The sequence below is a fragment of the Schistocerca piceifrons genome, chromosome 2 (assembly GCF_021461385.2).
Source record: "Schistocerca piceifrons isolate TAMUIC-IGC-003096 chromosome 2, iqSchPice1.1, whole genome shotgun sequence".
Lineage (NCBI taxonomy): Eukaryota > Metazoa > Arthropoda > Insecta > Orthoptera > Acrididae > Schistocerca > Schistocerca piceifrons.
Window position 1 is genome coordinate 464,963,964 of NC_060139.1, and position 25,725 is coordinate 464,989,688.

Consider the following 25,725-nt stretch of genomic DNA (forward strand, 5'->3'; position numbering starts at 1 on the left):
GTTGATTTTGTAGTATCCATTTCTGCAAAATGTTTCTTTCAGATTTCACTGCTCAGCCAAATGGTTGTCATGTATGGACTGAGATCAGTGAGGGAACACAGCAATGTGGCATTGCACTATGATAAATGATTTCATCTCAATATGTATAAGTATTTGTGTTATCCATCTGTTTTCTGTGTGGAATACTGTGTGACATGTCATTGTAAAAGAGGGTACCAGAATCTGTGTCAATCAGATTAATGAACTGTGATGGGAGCCAGTTTTTAAGTTTTGCATGGATCTGGTAATGAAAGTAATGTGTTGTGAGTGTACTGCATAGGGAAAACTCTGTGTACATTATGACCTTATGGGTCATTCCACAAAGGACTCTGTATCCATCAACTAGTGCTGTGGCTAGAGGCATCGTTTGGGCAGAGGAGTAAGTTTTCTCCAAGATTTAAAAGTAATGGAATCATGTCAAATTCAGCAGAAGTTGTGTACAGTGACTTATATTTATAGCAACATTATGATACTCTGCTTGATTTATTAGAAATATTCAGTATTTTTATCTTCATTAATGAGACAGACGTATTACTAACTTCTCTCATCCTATCTAATTCATTGCACTTCCTGCTACATGAGAAGATACCATAAGAGTTAACAATGAACTTACAGAAATGTTACCAATGAACTTACAGAAATCAGTTAATGTTGTAATTGTAATTTTATTTATCCTGTAGATCATACATTGTGTGCAGAGAAGCACATGATGATATAGGACAAGTCAAAAATGAAGACGAGATGATACATGGTTAAAATGATTATGATAGTGATCTTATAGTGATACAAATGTTCATATAATACATCTGTAATGCCAAGAAACAGAGAAGTGTATAGGTGCATATCTTGAAAAAACACTATTTCTAAATAAGTTCTAATTATTAAGGGAAAGAAACATGTAAGAAAATAACATGAAAATTAAAAAGTACCATACACATTTAAAAAGCCATTACTAAAGTAAAACACTAGAAGTGAGACATTTCTGTATTAAGGTGTTTGGGTTTACATACAAAGTACAGAACATGGACAGAACTAATTTTTATGTTTCAAGATATTCATCTATACTATAACAACACTTTTGCAATATATATTTATGAACAGCAGTTTTAAATTTTGAAGTGTCTTTCATTGCTTTAATATTATTAGGTAGCTTATGGTAAGTCTGTTTCCTGTTTGTAGTGGTCCATTCTGTTTTAGCATTTTGTATGCATGTTGAACATGTATATCCTTCTTTCTCCTTGAGTTATACAGATGGATACTCTGGTTAGTTGATACAAGACTGATGCTATTTTCTAAGATTTTCCTAACAAACATTATTAATTGTAAGATAGTAGACATGGTAGCGGAAGGATGTGAAGTTTCTTAAATAAGGGCTTGCATGAGCTTGACTCGTACAATTCTCTTTTGGCATATAAAACAACTTTTGCTGGCAGATTCATTCACCCAAAAGATTATGCCATATTGCAGAAAGATTCTGCCTGGGCAAAGTATTCATTTTTTAGTCTCTCTTCCAATGTGCAACCAGCAAGAATTTTGATTGTATAACAAATGATATTCAATTTATTTGTAATGTATTTTGCATGTTGGGTCCATCTTAGATCTTATTGGATCCATTTTCCAAGAAAGTTTGTAGGGCTTACATTTCAAGGGTTCTGGTAAACAACTCTGTGTCTGGTGTTAATGGGCATTTATTTTGCACTGTGTGTAAGTGCACTGTAACTGTTTTTCTGTGTTAATTACTAAACTGTTTCCAGAAAACCAGTCTATAATGTGTGTCGTACACTTTTTAATCTCATGCACTAATTCTTCTCTGGTCCATCCTTCTATAATAACATTTGTGTCATCTGAAAATTTTATATAATTATGGTGTGGACTGATTGGTTCCAAGTTATTTACAAAGAGTAGAAACAGAATTTATCCTAGAATGGAGTGTTATGGTACACCATACTTAATGCTCTGCTTTTCTAAGCAGTAGGACCTTATCTTGTTCCCTTCTTGGATAGCAAGCTCAACTAATTGCCCTCTATTTTGTAGATATGATTTGATCCATTCATAGACTGGGCCCCTAATACCTACAGATTCAAGTTTCTTAAGAAATATGTTGTGACTGATGATATCAAATGCTTTAGAGAGATCTAGAAATATGGCTGAGATATACGCTTTGTTGTCTATTGCATTTAAGGCTTCATTTAGAAATGAAAAAATAACAGTCTCAGTTGATTTACATTTTCAGAATCCGTGTTGTGTATTTGAGAAGTAATTATTTTTTTCTATGAAACTGATTAGTCCTTTATAATAGAGTTTTTCAATTACTTTGGAAAAAACAAGATAGTAGTGAAACAGTCCTGTAGTTTGATACTTCTGTTTTTATCCCTTTCTTGAACAGAGGTTTTACTTTTGCTGTCTTCAATTTTTCTGGGAACACCCCTTCTGATACAGAACAGTTATAGATGTCAAAAAGAGGCCTCAGTTACAGATGTCGGAAGGTGGCCTGGCTATGAGGGAAGCACATTTCTTCAAGATGTAGCCAAGGATATTGTCAGTACCAACAGAGAATTTGGACTTCAGTTCTTTGATTATAGCAAGTATTTCCTTTTTATTGGTGGAGTATAAAAAAAAAAGATTTTTTATTTATAGTACATCTGGATTGATTGCTGGGAGTACACTGTAAATTTTTATTTATATCTTGTTCAGCTATCAGTGTAAAGTAGGAATTAAATTTATTTGCAATTTTTGTAGGTGCAATTATCATGGCTGACTTCTCCATTAGGCAGTTAATATTATGGAAATTGTCTGTTCTGCTGCAGTTTCCCTCCTTACAATATTCCATACGGCTTTTATCTTATTGGTGGATTTTTTGTGTATGTGTGATGTGACATTATCTTTGCTTGTTTGACAACATTTTTGAAGATCTTTCTATAGGTTTTGTAATAAGTATCAAATTCTGGTGACGTGAACTGTTTGGACAATCTGTGTAGTAATCTTTTTTTGTTTGGGGATACCAGAATCCTGGAAGTGATCCATTTATTTTTTGTATATTTTCCTCTGTTTTGGAGGGAAGCACAACTCAAAATAGTAGGAAAAATTACTGTAGGAGTTATTGTATTTTCCATCTGTGTGTTTGTAGTTATAAATCTCTTTCCAGTTTTCTTTGCTCAAGTAATGGAGAAAGTAATTTATATTTTCATTACAGTATTTTCTACTAGTGGTAGGTAGGCAGTGTTTAAACTTCAGCTCGGTTTCTGTACTCAAGAGTTTTGGAGCTGTGTGATCCCCAATACCCGTGCTTAATGTTTTTGTTTTATAGTTCAGTTCTAAATTTACAAATATCTGATCAATGGTGGTAGATGAAGTCTTCATGATACGAGTTGCTGTTTCTAAAGTAGATTTCATGTTAAATGTTTGCAAGAGATTCAGTAATTCATTTTTTCCTTTGGTGTCCTTTTCAAAGTCAATATTTAAATTACCACATAGAATAACTCTTCTGTTTCTTTCTCTTAGCCTGTTAAGTGAATGTTCCAAAATTAGGAAAGTATTTGTGTCACCAGTTGGAGCTCTGTATAAACAAATAATGGCTAGTTTAGTGTCCACTATCTCAACTGCTGATAGTGCTACATCTTTTTCTTCATTATTTCAACAGGAAATTTTATATTTACAAAGTTTATGTCATTTCTACAAATACACAACTTCCACCACGTTTAAGAATTTTTGTACAGAAATAACCGCCTATCACATAGTTTGGTAGGGACACAATATGTAACTTGTCCTCATCAAGCCAATGTTCTGTGAGACACAATAATGAGGTAGTTTTTAATTCACTTTCTAAGAGGATTTGGATTTCATTATTTTACTAGTTATTGACTGCACATTTGATGAAAAAGAACCAGGTTCATATTTTTCTGTTCTACCTGTGAGTTTAGAAATAAGATGTTACTGTGACTTATCTGTGAGTTGGCAGGCAAATTTTTCGCATTTTAATTTTTTTCCTGGCTTGAAACCATAAAAAACTGTCATTGAGTGAGACAGATATATTTTGCCTTTGGCTCCTCCTTAAGCTGTGCTGCTCCAATTGTTGTTGATTCTGCTGCTGCTACTATTGTTGTTGTTGTTGCTTCTGATGATGGTGTTGCTGGTGTTTCACTTATTGCTGGTGTTTGCTCTTCCACAACTACTGTGTTGTTCTGCCAAATTTGTTCATTCAGCATATACAATTTGGTACCTCATGATGAATCCTCTGACACTCAACATGAAGATGCATATTGAGAAAGACCACACTATAAACTACTTGCAAATGATTCATCTCATATTATTTGGTAATTATTTACTTCTGTATACAGGGTGTCTCACCAAACTCTGCCACCTCAAATACCTCTGGAACAACAACAGATATTCAAAAACGGTTTTCACCAGTATGAACGTACGGCAGGGGATTAGGAAACCAAATACCATATGAAATGTTAAAACATAAATGAATACTACTTTCAACACAAACTTGTGTTTTAAATGGACACCCCCTATTATTTCATATGCAATCAATATCATAAAAATAATGACATTGGTTGCATGGCAATACGTCAATTACATCCCAAGAAACTGCAAAGTGAAGTTGATGCTTGAAATAAATGAAGTGCACAGTTAGCGCACGTCCTGAGTCTCAAGCGTGCACCTCACACTGCCTGTGTCAGGGGCTCACACAATGGGAAGGTATGCACAATCCACAGAAATAAACAAGTAACACATCCAACACAAAGTTACATTTTCCAAATTGTAAATGTATGTCTGTTCTAGCGAAATAACAACTAGGGATAACACACTTGAATTCACTTTGCTAAACACATTTACTAGTGCCCTATCACCCACAAAAACTGTATTGTTGTGCATTACATCCAGCATAGAAAATACACCCACATCTTGACCAATGAAATTGTGTTACGTCAACATATGTTCGAAGTGCCCTCCTTTTGCATGAGTACGTGTTTGCAGATGAGTAATAAGAGAGTGTTGCACAGATTTTAGAGTTTCTACAGACACTGCTGCACACGCCACAGTAATATGATGTTGAATATCCTCTACTGTCATTGGGGGTTGTTGATACACTTTGTCTCTCACTGCGCCCCAGAGAAAGAAGTCTAATGACGTCAGGTCGGAGGACCGTGCTGGCCATCGCACAATACCTCCCCGCCCCTCCACCTATTTGGAAATGTCGTATCTAGAACATCTCTGGCAACTTTTGCGTTCTGTGTGGAACATCCATCATGTTGAAACCACATTGATAGACGAGTTTCCAATCCTAGATCCTCCATGAGGAGCGCTAGTGTGTGTTGAAGAAATGATGCATATCACTGTCCATTCAATGTTCCATGGTAAAAAATAGGGATCTTCAATACAGTTTGCAATGATACCACACCGAAGATTGACACTCCAGTGTCATTGATGAGCAACTTGGCGAATCCAGTGGGGATTTTGCATGGACCAGTAGTGAATATTCCGCAGATTCACATTACCATGATTTGTAAATGAAACCTCGTCTGTAAACAATGTGTTGCTTAGAAATACTGGATTACCTTGCAACTGCTGAAGTGCAAAATGACAGAATGCAATGCGGGATTCAAAGTCATTCCCGTACAGGTTTTGTTGCAGTGAGGTATGGAACATATGAACCCGATGCCGATGCAAGATTCTGCACACACTACTGTGGCTTATTCCTACACCTCGTGCTATTTCTTGTACACCCACCTGAGGACTGTGTGCTACAGCAGCCAGATCAGCAACTTCATTTCCATTGCCAGTCGCTGGCGCTGAACATTGACATTTTGTGGGAGCCCAGCTTCCTGTTTCCGTGGGTGTCTTGCAGATGTTGCCAATGGTTTGATGTGACGGACACTGCCGATCTGGGTAGCGTTCAGCATAAAGTGTCACTGCTGTGGTTGCATTTCTGTGACATTTGCCATAAATTAAAATAATATCTAGTTTTTCTTCATTACCGAAGGCCCGCATATCAACTAGATGATGACAAATGTAACAAGCCACAAGAAAATGGGTTTTAATGTGGCAATATATGTGAATTTTGTTACAGTATGAGAGCAGTTCAGCAGACCAGATTAGGAGACTTGTATACTGAAGGTAGAGTGTGCCATGGTGATATTGGTATATTTACGGCAGGATACAGTTGCCACTGCAGGCAATCCCTGCTCTGAGCACAGTACAACATACAATGCATTATGTCATAAATTGTGATGCCATTGCTATCCTTTACAAGCCACATATTGCAGAGCATATGAGGTTTAGAAACGTTAAACCAAGTGTCTTACCACTAATTGTACCTCTAGTTGTCGTTTCACAACAATAAACATTATGCGCAGGACATCCATCATTCTGATACCACATTATTTGACACATTATAAGAGGTGGACTGGTTCAAGTAAGGTACAGCTCAAGAAGGGGCCAAACTATACCCCATTAGGAACAAAATATGGGCCTGTGATGTGTTGTCATACAATACCACACCATACATTAAACTCCACTGACATAGCACGTCAATCACATCACAATTACCGGTAGCATGAGGTGCGTGCTTGAGTCTCAGGATGTGCACTAGCTGTGCGCTTCATTTATTTCAAGCGTCAAGTTTGCTTCGCGATTTCTCAGGATGTAATTGACGTATTGCAATGCAACCAACGCCATTTGTTTTGTGGCTTTTCATGATATTGATTGCATACGAAATAATAGGGGGTTGTTGTTGTTGTTGTTGTGGTCTTCAGTCCTGAGACTGGTTTGATGCTGCTCTCCATGCTACTCTATCCTGTGCAAGTTTTTTCATTTCCCAGTACCTACTGCAACCTACATCCTTCTAATCTGCTTAGTGTATTCATCTCTTGGTCTCCCTCTACGATTTTTACCCTCCACGCTGCCCTCCAATACTAAATTGGTGATCCCTTGATGCCTCAGAACATGTCCTACCAACCGATCCCTTCTTCTGGTCAAGTTGTGCCACAAACTTCTCTTCTCCCCAATCCTATTCAATACTTCCTCATTAGTTATGTGATCTACCCATCTAATCTTCAGCATTCTTCTGTAGCACCACATTTCAAAAGCTTCTATTCTCTTCTTGTCCAAACTATTTATCGTCCATGTTTCACTTCCATATATGGCTACACTCCATACGAGTACTTTCAGAAATGACTTCCTGACACTTAAATCAATACTGGATGTTAACAAATTTCTCTTCTTCAGAAACACTTTCCTTGCCATTGCCAGCCTACATTTTATATACTCTCTACTTTGACCATCATCAGTTATTTTGCTCCCCAAACAGCAAAACTCCTTTACTACTTTAAGTGCCTCATTTCCTAATCTAATTCCCTCAGCATCACCCGACTTAATTAGACTACATTCCATTATCCTTGTTTTGCTTTTGTTGATGTTCATCTTATAGCCTCCTTTCAAGACACTGTCCATTCCATTGAACTGCTCTTCCAAGTCCTTTGCTGTCTCTGACAGAATTACAATGTCATCGGCGAACCTCAAAGTTTTTATTTCTTCTCCATCAATTTTAATACCTACTCCGAATTTTTCTTTTGTTTCCTTTACTGCTTGCTCAATATACAGATTGAACAACATCGGGGAGAGGCTACAACCCTGTCTTACTCCCTTCCCAACCACCGCTTCCCTTTCATGTCCCTCGACTCTTATAACTGCCATCTGGTTTCTGTACAAATTGTAAATAGCCTTTCACTCCCTGTATTTTACCCCTGCCACCTTTAGAATTTGAAAGAGAGTATTCCAGTCAACATTGTCAAAAGCTTTCTCTAAGTCTACAAATGCTAGAAACGTAGGTTTGCCTTTCCCTAATCTTTCTTCTAAGATAAGTCGTAAGGTCAGTATTGCCTCCCGTGTTCCAGTGTTTCTACGGAATCCAAACTGATCTTCCCCCAGGTTGGCTTCTACTAGTTTTTCCATTCGTCTGTAAAGAATTCGTGTTAGTATTTTGCAGCTGTGACTTATTAAACTGATAGTTCGGTAATTTTCACATCTGTCAACACCTGCTTTCTTTGGGATTGGAATTATTATATTCTTCTTGAAGTCTGAGGGTATTTCGCCTGTTTCATACATCTTGCTCACCAGATGGTAGAGTTTTGTCAGGACTGGCTCTCCAAGGCCGTCAGTAGTTCCAATGGAATGTTGTCTACTCCGGGGGCCTTGTTTCGACTCAGGTCTTTCAGTGTTCTGTCAAACTCTTCACGCAGTATCATATCTCCCATTTCATCTTCATCTACATCCTCTTCCATTTCCATAATATTGTCCTCAAGTACATCGCCCTTGTATAGACCCTCTATATACTCCTTCCACCTTTCTGCTTTCTCTTCTTTGCTTAGAACTGGGTTTCCATCTGAGCTCTTGATATTCATACAAGTCGTTCTCTTATCTCCAAAGGTCTCTTTAATTTTCCTGTAGGCAGTATCTCTCTTACCCTTAGTGAGATAGGCCTCTACATCCTTACGAGTACATTTGTCCTCTAGCCATCCCTGCTTAGCCATTTTGCACTTCCTGTCGATCTCATTTTTGAGACGTTTGTATTCCTTTTTGCCTGCTTCATTTACTGCATTTTTATATTTTCTCCTTTCATCAATTAAATTCAATATTTCTTCTGTTACCCAAGGATTTCTACTAGCCCTCGTCTTTTTACCTACTTGATCCTCTGCTGCCTTCGCTACTTAATCCCTCAAAGCTACCCATTCTTCTTCTACTGTATTTCTTTCCCCCATTCCTGCCAATTGTTCCCTTATGCTCTCCCTGAAACTCTGTACAACCTCTGGTTCTTTCAGTTTATCCAGGTCTCATCTCCTTAAATTCCCACCTTTTTGCAGTTTCTTCAGTTTTAATCTACAGTTCATAACCAATAGATTGTGGTCAGAGTCCACATCTGCCCCTGGAAATGTCTTACAATTTAAAACCTGGTTCCTAAATCTCTGTCTTACCATTATATAATCTATCTGATACCTTTTAGTATCTCCAGGGTTCTTCCATGTATACAACCTTCTTTCATGATTCTTAAACCAAGTGTTAGTTTTGATTATGTTGTGCTCTGTGCAAAATTCTACCAGGCGGCTTCCTCTTTCATTTCTTAGCCCCAATCCGTGTTCACCTACTATGTTTCCTTCTCTCCCTTTTCCTACACTCGAATTCCAGTCACCCATGACTATTAAATTTTCGTTTCCCTTCACAATCTGAATAATTTCTTTTATTTCATCATACATTTCTTCAATTTCTTCGTCATCTGCAGAGCCAGTTGGCATATAAACTTGTACTACTGTAGTAGGTGTGGGCTTCGTACCTATCTTGGCCACAATAATGCATTCACTATGCTGTTTGTAGTAGCTTACCCGCATTCCTATTTTCCTATTCATTATTAAACCTACTCCTGCATTACCCCTATTTGATTTTGTGTTTATAACCCTGTAGTCACCTGACCAGAAGTCTTGATCCTCCTGCCACCGAACTTCACTAATTCCCACTATATCTAACTTCAACCTATCCATTTCCCTTTTTAAATTTTCTAACCTACCTGCCCGATTAAGGGATCTGACATTCCACACTCCGATCCGTAGAATGCCAGTTTTCTTTCTCCTGATAACGACATCCTCTTGAGTAGTCCCCGCCCGGAGATCCGAATGGGGAACTATTTTACCTCCGGAATATTTCCCCTTGCTTTCAGCCGTTCGCAGTACCAGCACAGCAAGGCCGTTTTGGTTATTGTTACAAGGCCAGATCAGTCAATCATCCAGACTGTTGCCCTTGCAACTACTGAAAAGGCTGCTGCCCCTCTTCAGGAACCACACGTTTGTCTGGCCTCTCAACAGATACCCCTCCATTGTGGTTGCACCTACGGTACGGCTATCTGTATCGCTGAGGCACGCAAGCCTCCCCACCAACGGCAAGGTCCATGGTTCATGGGGGGATATCAGTTTAAAAATACACGAGTTTGTGTTGAAAATACTATTTGTTTAAGTTTTAAAATTTTGCTTAGTATTTGGTTTCCTAAGCCCCTGCCGTACATTCATGCTGGTAAAAACCATTTTTGAATATCTGTTGTTGTTCCAGAGATATTTGAGGTGGCAGAGTTAGGTGAGACACCCTGTATATGAAGTTTATATAGTAGTACACTGCACCACTGGAATTTATACCTGTAGGCTACCGTCTGGGACCCATGATATGAGAAAAAGTATCAATATCTACAGTCAACAAAATAATAATACAAGAACAAAATTACTGGATGTACTACATCTGGAGTATGTGAGTAATAATTGTAATAAAAACCAAAATGACCTGAGTGATAAACTTAAATATCTTTTTCCAAAGTTAACTGTGCATGAAGCAGCTGGTGAGGGCATGGTGAAATTTATCCTGTTTTGCAATCAGGATCCAAATACTTCATAGTTAAGTTCAGTCAAAAACTAAACATAACATACACCAAAGATAAATGTGTACTTACTGTGCTAATGATCTTTCAGTAACACAGAAAAAAACTGTTGTTAAACTAAGTTGTACACTTTTTTGCATTGTCTTATTAGCTAATTTTTTGGAATTATCAGTTGAAAAAGGAAATATCTCAGTCATGTTCGTCTACATTCTAAATAGTCTGGTAAAGTAGAGCGTACCACCATTTTGAAGCTTACTGACCTATTTTGATGCCTCATAATCCTCACAGATTGTCTTTTACTGCTGTCATTGTGATGGTTATTAGGTGCTCTAAACACTTGTTAAATGATTCAAAACAACACAGTCTTGTTTACCTTTAATTTCATTCACCTTTATTGACATCAAACATAATTACAATGCTCAGCTTGCAGGTAATGACTCTGACAGATATTACAACACATTCAGCAGCTTACAAATGCCCTAATCAGCCTACCAAAATTAAGATGTATTCATCAGAATAAACAAGTGATTGAATAACATACTTCTGATAGTAATGGTCACTGTAACTAAACAAATTGACTAGAGAGCCTGAACTATGGTAACTGACATAATAATGAATATTTCAATACTGTAGCTCAACTGAGGCTGACAGAGATGTACCCCATGTAATGAATGATGGGTGACAACTGTCTGAACCTTTATGTGCAAGGCCTATTTAATGACACGCATAAGACTGTTTTTACAATATGGTAAAATACACAGTAATTACATACCTATTCAGTTATAACACAAAACAGTGGAACACTCATATCACCATACACAAATCTGCATAAGACATGGAAAACAATTCTAAGGTACCAGGAACTGACCCATGCTGAAATACCCATATCAGTACACATTGTACCCTCCACAGGTGGCAACACAGATGTTGACTCTGGCATCCAGACAACTGTACAGATGGCATATCCAGTTGTTATGCTGCACCTGCTGGACCTGTTCATGCAGTTCTATAAGATTTGCTGGTTGAAGTGTCACACGAGTCATTTCTCATCCCATGATATCCCATATTGGAGGCTGGCCAGGGAAGTTCCTGCACCTCTTGCAGGGCATGTTGAGTTTCATGAGCAGTGTGTGGGCAAACATCATCATGTTGGAACAACTCATCACCTTCCTGTTGCAAGAACAGCAAAAGATAGGTCTAACAACATTCTTCATGTACCAAGCACTGGTTAGCATCCCCTCCAGAAACACCAAAAGTGAGTGAGAGTTATTGCTTATCGCACCCCAGACAATAAGGCTGCGGTTGGGCCAGGTGTCTTCAACAAATGCACTCTGCAAGATAGAGCTCACCAGGTCTATATTGTACTTGCAAATAACCATCACATGTGTACATGCAGAATGTGCTTTCACCACTGAAGATCATGGTGCACCATTTCATCTTCCAAGTGATTCTCTGATGGCACAATTCGAACCATGTGTATCAATACTGTGATGTGAGTGAAAGATGGGCTAGAGTTGTGTGGGCCCATAGTTCCACTGGTTTGCAACAGTTTGTGTTGACATGTATGGGCTCACAAGTCCTCTTATCTGTGCTGTGATAGCTATACAATCTGCCATTGTTGCCCTTATAATACAACGATCCTGGTGGGTGGGTGTGCTGCATGGATAGCCAGAATGTCATCTAAAAGTGTGAGAATGTTCACATGACCACTGACACCAGCATCATTGCACTACTGATGGAGCATGTCCAACCTGCGTGGCAATTCTCTGAAAGTACCATGCTGCCACTCAGAAGGCCACAATTTGACACCTTTCAGACTCGCTTAGTTGGCTGCAGGAAGTACAAGTGCATCTCTGTGGCATGGTTACCTGCTTGCTTCACACATTTCCCTCACAATGAGCCTTATGGCTACGAGTATTCCCTATTAAAGAGTAGACATAGATGATGCTCTGGCAGCTACATGTTGGTGGACAACGTTGAAAGCATTATTAGTACACCTACTATCACCCTGGTACTATATTCCATTATTGGATCAAACGGACGACACCTTTCCAGGTGTACTATTTTTTTTTATATTTTTTTTTGCAGTAGTGTATTACTTAAATGAGCTATATATTAGTGTCATTCAATTCAGCAACACTGTAAAATGAAAACCACTGAAACAATGGTGATGGCATTGCCTATGGCATCCACTGTGCTCAGTAGTGCTGAAAACAGAGAACGGAGGCTTCAAAAGAAGAGCAAATGGGTGTAGTGGGTTTCTTTACAGTAGAAGGAGTGTGCAGAATGGAAAATTGTCAAAGGGTTGGAGAGGGTATGAATTGCACTGCATGTTTGTTGCAACGATCAAGGTGTGACATAGGCGATTCAAGGAAGGACAAATGTCATTGACCAATGATGCACGATCTGGAACGCCACACTGCATTGCTGATACCATAGTCCGGCAGGTGGATGCCCTCATTGTTGAAGAATTATGAGTTACGGTGGCCACCACTGCCCCAGAAATCAGACTGGGCATCAGAATTGTAATGGATATTCAGTTCTCCATGTACACTTTTGACATTGTACAATGAACTTCAATTACCCACACTCCATCCACTGGCAAAAAATGCACTACAGCCTTTAGTCTTCTTTTGACGCTACTGTTTCTCTGTTCTCATTACCACTAAGTGCTGTGGATGGGCAAAGTGTTCACAATCTCATGCTGTCATCATGTGGGTGTACACCTATGTCTCTCCAGCAGTGAGTTTTGGGCCTCAGTGCTCTTATAGTGCTGCTTCCGTAAGAAATGGCATTACAATGCCATCAGCTGTTTTCACTTTACACCCATAAGTCTGTTTCTTTTCCAGTAACTCTAACAGACAAAACTATACAGATAAGTGTACTGCTCATGCAGCCAAAACAAGGGAGTATCTGTAAAGAGGCCAGACTGATTTGTGGTTCCTGAAGAGGGTAGCAACCTTTTGAGGAGTTTCACGGGTAACTCTAAACGATTGACTGATCTGGCCTTGTAACATTAGCCACAGTGGCCTTACTGTCTGGCACTGCAAATGGCTGAAAGTAAGGGGAAAGTGCAACAATGATTTTTTTCAGAAGGTATGCTGCTGTTCTGTATTGTTAAATGGTGATGGTATCCTCTCAAGCAAAATATTAATGAGATAAAATAGTACCCCTTTCTGATCTCTAGATGGGGACTACTCTCCATCTACATCTATACATCTACTCTGCAAATCACACTTTTGCTTGGCAGAGTGTCATCCAATGACCTTTAAGGTATTTTCCTACCATTCCACTCTCAAACAGTGTGTGGGCAAAATAAACACTTAAATTTTCCGATGCAAGCTCTGATTTATTTTATTGCAATAATCATTTCTCCAAATGTACATTGATGCCAACAAAATATTTTCGCATTTGGAGGAGAAAGTTGCTGTTTGAAATTTCATGACAAGAAAAATGGCTTTTTATTAACAATTGCCACCCCAACTCACGTAACATGTCTGTAAAACTCTCTCCCGTGTTTCACGATAATAGAGAACGATCACCCTTCTTTGTACTTTGTAGATGTCCAATGTCAATCCTGTCTGATGTGGATCCCATACCATGCAGCAGTACGCTACACAAGTGTAGTGTCAGCAGTTTCACTAGTAGACCTGTTGCACCTTGTATTCTGCCATCGTCTGGAGCATGTTATGTTCAGCAGAAACAAAACTGGCATTCTACAGATCAGAGCATAGGATGTTACATCTCTTGATTGGATTCCTAGATTAGAGAACTTAGAAAGGGAAATGGGTAGTTTGAAGTTAGATTTAATAATAAGATTAGAGTACATAATGAGGGATTGGTACAAGACTAACCCAAAGAACATCCAAATTGGAAGGCCCAGAGACAACATAAGTTTAAACTAGATAGGATTTGCATGTGACCTTGCTCTCTTGTCAAATAGTAGGCTATTTAGGAAACCAAACAATAAGTTATCTCACTACAGGAAATAGCACAGAAAATTGTAATATCCTTTGAAAAAACAGTCCTCATGTTAACTGACCCACCACTTATAAACAAAATTGCCATAGGAAACCAAGAAATCAAAATTGTGGATAAATTTAAATTTCTGGGAGAAATCATAACATATGTTGTTGTTGTTGTTGTTGTGGTCTTCAGTCCTGAGACTGATTTGATGCAGCTCTCCATGCTACTCTATCCTGTGCAAGCTTCTTCATCTCCCAGTACCTACTGCAACCTACATCCTTCTGAATCTGCTTAGTGTATATCATAACATCAGGAATCATAACATATAACCTCAATGAAAAGCCAACATGGCACAACACAATAAACAAACTGACTGGAGCACAATATATCACCCAGAACACCTACAACAAAAATAGCCTGTCAAAAGCAATAAAATTAAAATAGCAAAAAACAGTCACTCAACCAGGAATAACATATGCAAGGGAAACTATCTTTAAAACAACTAACACTGCACAAATAGACCAAATACTCAAAATAGAGAGAAGAATCATAAGAAACTGCATCAACAAGTCATACCAGAAAGACAGACACTGGAGAGTAGCTACAAACAAAACAGTCTACAAGGAAATAGAACCGGTATCAGGAATAAATGCATTTCATTTTTCAGACATATAATCAGAACATCAGAGAACAGGATCATCAGGAGAATAATAGATGCTTCAAATAGCTCTAAGCATTACAGGACTTAACATTTGAGGTCATCAGTCCCCTAGACGTAGAACCTAAGTAACCTAAGGACATCACACACATATCCATGCCCCAGACCGGATTCAAACCTGCGACCATAGCAGCAGTGCGGTTCCAGACTGAAGCACCTAGAACCGCTCGGCCACAGCGGCCGACAGAATAATAGAAAATTTTGGAATAGTAAGCACAACATTAAGTGGATTACAGAAATCAAGGAAGATATGGATGAGCTTCAGATTACATTGGAAGACCTACGAAACAAAACTGAAAAAACTCAGGAAACTCGCAAACAAATCAGACTGCAAATGGGAATCAACAAACAGTCAATAGGAAGTGTGATTTCTGATGAAGAAAGGATGAGATCCAAGACAATGAAGAAATACTGGGTTGACAGGAAAGTGAAAAGTTCTTTGTATAAAATAGGCTAGAGTGGCCCAATGAAGGCCATAAAATGTAAATAATAATAATAAGATTCAATGTTTTTCACGCATATTGACAACAGTTTGAAAGATTCCTACCTCATTCTCGAATCAAAGAGGGGGTCAAGAAATCTAGCCTGGTATTTTATTCGGATTTTATGAGCGGATGATTTTACATTGTTCAAACAGCCTGGTATAATTCGTTTTGTTGACAGAACAATATCATCTGCATAGGCATAGTTAGGGGATTTTTATGGGAGAAGTGATAATTGTCTCCAACTCGTTAGTACACAGTGCAAAGAGTATGGGATTAAACATAAATCCATGTGGGAGATTTGTTGGAAGAAGACGTGGTCTACATACTTTATTCCAGAATCGAATCCATATGCACCTTCTGAAGCCATGCAAGTACGTGAACATTATCATACACTTCAAGAACATGAAGAAAGACAGCAGAAAATTCTCTGTTCTTGCGCCTGCGTCGTAGATGAGAGGTCAAGGTAAGGGAAGGGTGGGACTAGAGACCACGGCGGGCACTGGCTGTATTTCACCTTAGATTGCTGTCACCAAGCGGCAAACTCCTCAACTTTTCCACTATCCATTAGTGCTATGTTGAAGTTAGAAGGTATTCTGGTTCATTGTCTGGAAGTTATCCTGCTGATGTGAGGTAAGCGCACTATATTAACTGTTACAACTAAATATAAACTTCTAGTAAATACGATTGGTAGTCACAGCCGAAATCTACGTAATTTAAGCTTTAACAGCATTTTTCAAAGTAAGATCTAGTGATAATTGTCAGATCTGTAGAACTGCATGACGTCAAAGTGGGCAAAGAGGCCATGACTGGCTACTTTGCTTCACACTAAACTCGCTGTACTTTTTATGTAAATTATTTTCATGAGACTAAGACCAAGCTCATTTTGGGGACTAGTGCAGCAGGGGATACAACCCGTCGGCTTTGGACAATGACGTCACAAGCGGCCAATCGAGAAGCGATTCTTCTTAGTGTTGTAGCTCCCTTCAGCGGCTGATAAGTGTTTTTTGGCTTTTAAAAAAAAAATCTCACGAGATAGAATAAACAGATCCACTTTATTAAGCAATCAGTAAAAAAACGAAACTGAAACATAACAGCAAAGGCGAAAATGGGAAACTGCTCTCTGGCGGCTTGTGACGTCCTTGTCCAAAGCCGACGGGTTGTATCCCCTGCTGCACTAGACCCCTCATTTTGTGCATTTACATACTTTTACAATTATAAAAACTTGATATTAAGGCCTATCTTACCATAGTTACCTAGTTTCATCTTTGCTGAACGAAGAAAGCATTTCTCTTTGAACTGCTTACATTTCACGTTTGTTCCGACGCAGTTATGGTGTCCAAATAACCAGAAGAAGAGCCTGGAACTCCAAGGTGAACCAACGAGCTATTAATGCTGTAAAAAAAGAGATGGTATGCGGTGGAAAGCAGCTGCTAAAACCTTTAACGTACCCAGGAACATCCTAAAACGTCGTGTTCTTAAAAAATCAACACGCTACTAAAAACAAAAAAATGTCTAGGACACTACCGTGCTGTTTTTTTATGAAGAACAAGAACAGCAGCTTGTACAACGTCTTTTGGATATAAATGTTCGTTTTTATAGAATTACAGTAACTGGCCTGCATAATCTTGCTTACGAACAGAATGGAATAATTTCTTTAATAACTGCAACCATGACTTCAGAAAGCACGATTCGGAAATTGTTTTGAGAAAGCCAGAGGCGACTTCTACAGCGAAAGACCAAGAATTCAGCAAAATAATTGTTACATTCTTTAATATTTTAGAGGATTCCCGGAAAAGTCACTTATTTTTTGCACTAAAAGGTAGACTGCCAGTTGCTGAAAAAGGTGTTCTACGTTTGTTATTTATGCTTCGGCAGGTGGAACTTTTATTCCTCCTTTCGACATAATTCCCACACAGCGCATGAAACTAAAGCTCCAAGATGGTTCTCCACCTGAGACAGCTTTTGCTTGTCACCCGTTAGGGTTGTTGCAAAGTGAGATATTTACACCGTTATTTGATCATTTTTTTTAAGTATGCTAAACCAACAAAAGACGACCCTAATACTTGATTGACGTGCTATGTGCACCAGGAACCTTGATTTCATTGAAAAGGTTAGGAATAACTAAACAATTTTAATTTGCATCCCCTCACATTGCAGCCACAAGCTACAGCTGGTGGACGTATCTTTAATGGCGCCTTTCAACACCTTTTACATTCAAGCTATCAAGATATTCTTGCGAATTAACTCTGGTAGGCAAGTGATTCAGTGTCAGGTGTCTCATCAGCTTGAGGAGGCTTTTGTAAGTGCAGCAGCTCCTGTTGCCGTAAATAGATTTCGAAGATGTGGCAGTCAAAAAGGACTTCTTTACTGAAGCAGGTTTAGCTGCAGCTACAACCACAGACGTTCACAATCCATCTGCCTCTGCTATATGCCTACCAGCTGAATACAGTCAGGACTCAAAGATCCTAGGACTAGAAAAACTCGTCCTGCTGAGACATAACAGAGCCGCAGATCCTCAACCCAACACTGCACGTCTTGCACTTCGTCGAGATAGCAGTGCACCATTTACTGTAAGTTCTGGAGACGCCAACACTGGATTTGTTCTCATCTTTCGATACTCATCACATCCTGGCACCTCATCTGCAGTTAATCCACCGATGAAGACCAGTACTTCTGCTGCAAGCCCACTGTCCACGTCCAGCAAGCCAACTTCATTTGCTGTAAGCCCTCACGCTATTGTTCCAGTCCCAATAGTAAAAATTAACCAACGACAAAATAAGCGAAAAAAGGTTCAGAAGTAGTTTTAACTTCAACGCCTTACAAGGCTTTTCTTGTAACAGCAAAGGTAGAAAACGAAGAAAGAGAAAGAGTGAAGCAAATTTAAATAAAATCTGAAAAGGAAGAGAAGGTTAAAAATAAAAAGTTAATAAAGAAGAAAGAACTTAAAGGAAAAAAGAAATCGAAAGTGGCAAAACAAGCTTAGTTTCAAGATTCTGATAGAGGCGTCAGAGACGTTGACTGCCTGTTTTGTGAGGACTTATTTTCAAACTATAGAGAAAATGAGGCGTATATCACTAGGGGTAAGATAGATACTGCCTACAGGAAAATTAAAGAGACCTTTGGAGAAAAGAGAACCACTTGTATGAATATCAAGAGCTCAGATGGAAACCCACTTCTAAGCAAAGCAGGGAAAGCAGAAAGGTGGAAAGAGTATATAGAGGGTCTATACAAGGGTGATGTTCTTGAGGACAATATTATGGAAATGGAAGCAGACGTAGATGAAGATGAAATGAGAGATATGATAGTGTGTGAAGAGTTTGAGATAGCACTGAAAGATCTAAGTCGAAACAAGGCCCCGGGAGTAGACAACATTCCATTAGAACTACTGACAGCCTTGGGAGAGCCAGCCCTGACAAAACTCTAGCATCTGGTGAGCAAGATGTTTCAGACAGGCGAAATACCCTCAGACTTCAAAAACAATATCATAATTCCAATCCCAAAGAAAGCAGGTGTTGACAGGTGTCAAAAATTAGCGAACTATCAGTTTAATAAGATACGGCTGCAAAATACTAACACAACAAACAGACAAATGGAAAAACTGGTAGAAGCCGTCATCAGGGAAGATCAGTTTGAATTCCGTAAAAATGTTGGAACATGCGAGGCAATACTGACATACGACTTATCTTAGAAGACAGTTTTAGGAAAGGCAAACCTACGTTTCTAGCATTTGTAGGCTTGGAGAAAGCTTTTGACAATGTTGACTGGAATACTCTCTTTCAAATTCTGAAGGTGGAAGGGGTAAAATACTGGGAGCGAAAAGCTATTTACAATTTGTTCAGAAACCAGATGGCAATTATAAGAGTCGTGGGGCATGAAAGGGAAGCAGTGGTTGGTAAGGGAGTGGGACAGGGTTGCAGCCTATCCCCGATGTTATTCAATCTGTATATTGAGCAAGCAGTAAAGGAAACAAACGAAAAATTCGGAGTAGGTATTAAAATCGATGGAGAAGAAATAAAAACTTTGAGATTCGCCGGTGACGTTGTAATTCTGTCAGAGACAGCAACGGACCTGGACGAGCAGCTGAACGGAATGGACAGAGTCTTGAAAGGAGGATATAAGATGAACATCAACAAAAACAAAACGAGGACAATGGAATGCAGTCGAATTAAATCGGTTGCTGCAGAGGGAATTAGATTAGGAAATGAGACGCTTAAAGTAGTAAATGCGTTTTGCTATTTGGGGAGCAAAATAACTGATGATGGTCGAAGTAGAGGATATAAAATGTAGACTGGCAATGGCAAGGAAAATGTTTCTGAATAAGAGAAATTTGTTAACGTCGAGTATAGATTTAAGTGACAGGAAGTCTTTCGCTGAAAGTGTGTGTATGGAGTGTAGTCATGTATGGAAGTGAAACATGGACGATAAATAGTTCAGATAAAAAGAGAATAGAAGCTTTCGAAATGTGGTGCTACAGAAGAATATTGAAGATTAGATGGGTAGATCACATAACTAATGAGGAGGTATTAACTAGAATTGGGGAGAAGAGAAATTTGTGGCACAACATGACTAGAAGAATGGATCGGTTTGTAGGACATGTTCTGAGGCATCAAGGGATCACTAATTTAGTACTGGAGGGCAGTGCGGAGGGTAAAAATTGTAGAGAGAAACCAAGAGATGAATACACGGAAACAGATTCAGAAGGATGTGGATGTAGGCTGCAGTAGCTACTGGGAGATGAAGAAGCTTGCACAAGATGGAGTAGCATGGAGAGCTGCATCATACCAGTCTCTGGATTGAAGATCACAACTACAAATAACAACAGAGAAAATGAAAATGTATCAGGTGTGCAGACTGCCTAAACTGCAGTGGCGTAGCGTGGTTGTAAAGGTTGGGGAGACTCTGCAGTTATTATAGGCAGACAAAATAGTACAAAAAACAATAATTTAAACAAATGAAACAAAATGCATCAAATAAACAACAACTACTACCCTACCACTATTACCGCCACTAATAATAATAATAATAATAACTAACTTGTTCAAGAAACGATGACAAATTTGTAGAACTCCAGCAGCAAGAGAAGAAGCACTTATATTTCCTTGTACACAAGTGCAATGCACGTGACTTTTCTTTCCACGAATAAGTCTATAACTCGATCTACAAAGATCTGATCACCGCATAGCTCTCCAAGTAGTGTCTTTTCTATTGCTAAAGTGCTCAAACACGAGAGCCGGATGTTGGACATTGAATTTCTTAAATAATTCTTCACTCGTTTAAGAGAACTCACGCTTCGTTCACTGCTTGCTGTTGTTGCGGGTAGGGTCAAATCCAAACGCAGGAACTTCGTTGTTTCTTCATAAACGGAGTCTAAATGATTGACAATGGACTTTAAGAGGATTCTTGGAGGTAAGTGTTTTTTCTCATCAACGTATATGTTACACAGTTCATTTTCAAGTTGTTCTTGCTTGAAAAAAGGATACTGTTCTAATAATTGAAGCAGTTTCAACTTTGGAAATTCTTTTTGGTAGTTTGGGAAACACTTTTCGTTCAAAAGTTCAAGAAACTGAATTAGGGGAAAGTCTTGAAACCTTCTTTCCATCTGAAGAATTTGCAAATCCAGTATCTCGTAAGTAAGTGCCCTGAGAGATGTCTTTTGACTGTCACAAAATGAAAAGTTGCCATTAAAACAGAAGGTGCATTTAATGCATTCATCAACGAATGTTTCCTTTGTTAATTGTCGTAAGTTTCTCAAAACAGTTCTTATTTCATCGTGGCAAGCAGTTATACTGACAGATAGAATGAAGAACATTAAAGAGATGATCAACATAAACAAAGCACCCTTGGTAGAAGCAAAGCAAGTAGACAAACGTAGGATCATCCATCCGTCGTTTCATTCCCACAGCGCAACTCAAAGATTCTGGGTCCCACTGAGAGTCCGTATCATCAAATATATAATTAAAACACTACATAGCCCTAAGAAATGACTAGATGTTGTTGAAACTGCCCTGGGACGAAAGTTCCAGCGAGTGTAGCTAGCATGTGGCAGTTTAAATCCTTTCTCAGTTAGCAATACAGTTCGTTTTGATGATTTGCTGAAAAACGAATGGAATACAGTAATCATTCGTACTTGTCGTATGATTTTGGAGGCATGTAACAGTACCAAATTCAGTTGGTGTGCGTAGCAATGAATAAACAGCGCATAGGGACAGAACTGTTTCACCAATTGTTGTAGTCCTCTTTCTCTGCCCGCCATTACTGAAGCGCCATCATATGTTTGACTAACCACTTCTCCTTCCACTTTCCATTCTTTCAATACTGCATGAGTAATGTTTGACAAACCTTCAGCAGTTTTATTTCCAGAAACATCGTAAAATATTTCCTCAATTTTGTCTGCAATACAATACCTGAATGTTATACTCATCTGACTCTTGCATGACACGTCTAATGTTTCATCAGCCTGAATCGAAATGAAATTGCGGTTCTGAATTTCAGATTTTATTATCTTATTAACTTCCAGAGTTATTATTTCTATTACATCATTCTGTATATCTGGAGAAGTTCCTTTAAAGGTTGAAGATGATGACAGATGGTCTCGGATTAACTGCTCTCCTTGAGCTAGTAAATCCAACAATTCCAGATAGTTACCTTTGTTCCTGGAGGATTCGTCTTCTCGATGGCCGCGAAAGGCTAGTTCTTGTTTACAAATAAATTCAATTGCCTTAATAAGACGAGCCAATACTCTCCTGCTGGATGCAACGTGTTTGTTGTATTTTATTGCTGTCAGACGAGCGGCTTCAGAAAGGGCGTGCTCATTCTACTTTTGCCAATAACTGAAATCATTCTTTGTACTGCAGGTGACGTTTTGATATTTGATGCTTTTGTGCTTTCCTGTCAAAGTTCTTTATTGTACAAATGCCCTCATTGCATCATTCCTTTTCACCACCAAACAGAAGATATATATATAAATATAATTTGTTATTAACTGCATTCGCAGTCAGCCAAGCATACTTTTCGTATCAGGCTGTCTGAAAAGTGCGTTTTTGTTTGGCTTCACTTAAAACTACACTGAGTACAAGAGTAGGTCGATGTTCTTCAATTCGCACTTTTTCTCGTACGACAATGTAGAAAAAGGCGTTTTTAATAAAAATTCTATAAGGTGTTCAGTTGATGGCTCACTCATGTTGGCGACACAACGAAAATATGCACTAAAATCACACAAGAATGACTACGAACACAAACGGCGCGACTGTTCACTTCCGTGTTAACAGCCAGCATAGAAGCGGCAGAGACTAGTCTCGATACCCGCTACTGTTAGGCTCGTTTCACACTGGGACACTTGTGACGGTCACCGGTGACGGTCACTGATAGAGATACAGTCGTTTGAATTGGAGCGTTCACACCGGGACACTGCACTGAGTCACCGAGTCACGGTGACCCAGCAGTGACTCACCCTCGCCACATGTGACGGACACCGACACTGTGTTCGCTGCGGTCACCGCCGGACATGCATTAGCTTGTTTTGGAGTGTTCACACTGGGACACCGATCACAGACACAGCAGTGCAGAGTTGCCAACAGATCCATGAGTTTAGAGTTCATCAACACAGAAGATTTTATAAGTGAAGTGGAAAGTCGTCCCGTTATTTGGGATATGAAGAGCGATGACTACAGTAACAAAGTCATGAAAATCAAAGCGTGGCAAGAAATTATTACGAAGTTTGTGCCTGATTTCGATGAAGGAGCATAGATGAAAGAAACAAAATTGGTAAGTTCCATATTCTTTTTTCACTTTAATACCGTATTTTTTGGACCACAAGAATAACGAAATATATTTTCTACCCCTGTACGAGGCTAGGAGGTTAATAACCTACAAGGTTATACCAACAGTATAGTTTATTACAGTTAACATGGTAATAATTGAACACTGCACATTTCAAATACAATTCCAATGAACGTTTTGTCTTCATTCTCCTCCTCCTCCTCCCCCTCCTCCTCATTACAAGTACTAACAACAGTTCCTCCTCGCTCGAGTCCATTTCATCTGCTAATCAGTTGGCAACAGCTGCAGTGTGGGACACCAGTGACCCAGGAGTGTTCGCCACAGTCACCGGTGACCGTCACCGGTGTCCCAGTGTGAAACGAACCTAGCTAGTGCAGCGCGCCGGCCTTCGTGGAAGAGGGGAAATGGAGGGGAGCCGAGAATGCCACTACAGCGCAGGCGCACACAGCCAGGTAAGGGAAGGGAGGCAGAGACTGAGAGCAGTCGAGTCTCAAGCAGGCAGACACACCAGCACTCAGGGTGCGGCGGCGCGGTCTACAAAACTGATGTCTTCGCACATTTAGTGTTCTTAGTAGAAAGTTGTTTATATTTTTGTTATGAATTACTATTGCATCTGTTTTAAGCACTGTGCTAAACTGTGTACACAAGGCTTGTGCTGAGTATGAGGAAGAAGACAATCAGTTCATCTGTGAACTCTGCAGATAAACTGAAAAAGACAATAGCCAAAGACATGTTGAAGCGCCGTTTTTCATAAATTGTTTAATTTAACTTGAACGTAATTTTAAAACAAATTACAAACTGTCAAACCTTTGTATAGGATGATGAAGTTCCTATTACTTGAGAAAAATACGCACTTCTCAAAATGCAGTTAAATTATTATTTTTTGTGTCGGGCTTAGTGGCCACCCAGTGGCCATTTTACCCTACCCAACAGGACAAAGTGCCCATTTCACAGATTAAATTAAAAACTTTTTTTTTCACAAAAAGTAACTGAAATACAGTACAACTGAAAATTTTCGCATAAAAATAAATAATAAAACTAACTAATTCCTAATTATTCTTTTTTTATATCAATTTTCATTTATATAAGATATTTATCTTAGTCTGTCCACTATGCCCAGCTTTTCCGTAGTTAAATTATCAGTTGCTGCCTGGTCATTTACAAGCCAATACTGACCCGGTGCCAGGCTATGATTTGATTCCAACCACTATTGCAAGTGATTTTTAATCAGGCACTCTTAAGTTTTGTTGATGCATGGTGAAAGAGAAGTACATCTATATGATGTGACCAGCTCTTCATCTTTATGTGGTTTCAGCTAAATGAGTACTTACGTTGTCCAATCATCTATTAGTGCGTCGTTCATCCATATTTAGTTAAATATCTGTAACAGTTTTCTGGGTGTTACGTCACAGAGATTTTCTGTTACATGGTACCGGTAGTGTATGATGTCCTTGCTGGGCAAGTAATTTACCGCCTCTTTCATATCTTTCATCAGTTCTTTATACAAAAATTGTACAAGTGGATAACTGTAATCCCATTATTATGGTGAACGAAATGGCTGGTCGGCTGCAGAAGCTAGTGATATTAAGTTCACAAAGTCTTCAAGCCATGTATCATATAGTGGCTGACGATTAGTTGGGTTCAGGTATTGAGCATTAATTTCCTCCGTGTAAGGTTATTAGTTAGGGATTCACAAAAAAAACGCCAACTGTTTTCTTTACTACCGTAGCTATTTTCTGATATGCAACGAAGTTTGCTACGTTCTGTTGTTTCCTGAAGTTACTGTACGCCAGTTTTCTTTGCGCTCTAGAGCACTCTTGTGTCCACCAAATAGGGGCCCATTGCTTCAAAACTATGACTTTCTTGGTTCTTAGAATGGAAGTTGATGCAGCTTCTTCAATAACTGAATAGCTGAATATTAATAATTTACTGTCTTAAGTTGTTCTTTCATTAATGATCTATTCTTGCAGTAAATGTCACAAAGCAATCCGTGCCACAAGAAAGTGGTGGACACATTGTCAAGCAGCTTATTGTCGATTAGTAGTTGTTAAATGTTTGCTAAGTAGCTAATCCTGCGGTTGATTGGTGACAGGGACTGTCTGATGAAACATTACTAGCGACTTCCCTCAGCACTCCAGCTGACTGGACAGTTCTTGTGAAATAAGACAGCAATTTAACGATGAGGAAGCTTCCTAAATTGGTTCATGGAAATAAGGAAGTGACGCTAGCAATATTAGTTCACCATAAGTCTTTTTCTAAAGCTGGTGCCAGTTCCCCCCTCCTCCCCCCCCCCCTCCCTCCCACACTCCTCCAGCGAT